This window comes from Otolemur garnettii, unplaced genomic scaffold (assembly GCF_000181295.1).
Source record: "Otolemur garnettii isolate 467f Iridium unplaced genomic scaffold, OtoGar3 scaffold00092, whole genome shotgun sequence".
Taxonomy (NCBI): Eukaryota; Metazoa; Chordata; class Mammalia; order Primates; family Galagidae; genus Otolemur; species Otolemur garnettii.
In genome coordinates, this window is record NW_003852487.1 from 7,615,326 (window position 1) to 7,615,964 (window position 639).

The 639-nt window shown below is 44.0% G+C and overlaps 1 protein-coding gene across 1 annotated transcript in view; it reads left to right on the forward strand.

The window, feature by feature from the left end:
* CACNA2D4 (calcium voltage-gated channel auxiliary subunit alpha2delta 4) overlaps window positions 1–639 on the forward strand; it is a 109,653-nt gene that overhangs the window by 60,326 nt on the left and 48,688 nt on the right. The window lies entirely within an intron of this gene.

Below are 639 nucleotides of genomic sequence, written 5' to 3' on the forward strand. Positions count from 1 at the left end.
GGAATATGTATTATATCTCAGCAAAAACACATATAGAGAGATAAACAGATAAAGGAGTTACCAACCAGTTTCAAAGCATGGACCTTAGACTCTGATTCAACTAAACTTAAAAAATTCCTAAAGCAATTAGATTATCTGATGATATTAAGGAATCCTGGGAGGGAGTTACAGGTGTGATAATGGCATTGAGAATTCTTTTTAATCCTTATATTTTAATGATACAAATGAAAATATTTACTCATGAAGTATCTTGGATTCGATTCAAAATAATCTAGTGGTGAGGGCTGAGGCAGGCTGTGGATGGTAATTGTTGAAGCTGAGCTGGGGGTGGTGTGGCTGGTTAGGCCTTCTGTCTACTTTTGAGCAGAAAATTGGGTCAGGACCTTTACAGTGAGACCCAGATACGTAGGCCCCACCCCACTGGGTCTGACTCAGTGGATCTGTTGCAGGGCTCTGGTGTCTGTGGTACTTAAATCCATGTGACCCTGGTGCACATCCTGTGTAAGCCCCTTGTCTACAACATTGCCTTGGAGGAGACACCTGTCTGAGACTCCAGACACTTTTCCTCAGGGATCTTCGGGAACTCAGGCTGAGTGCTTTAATCCAGCTCCAGCCCTCTCCCTGGCACAGCATGGTGCC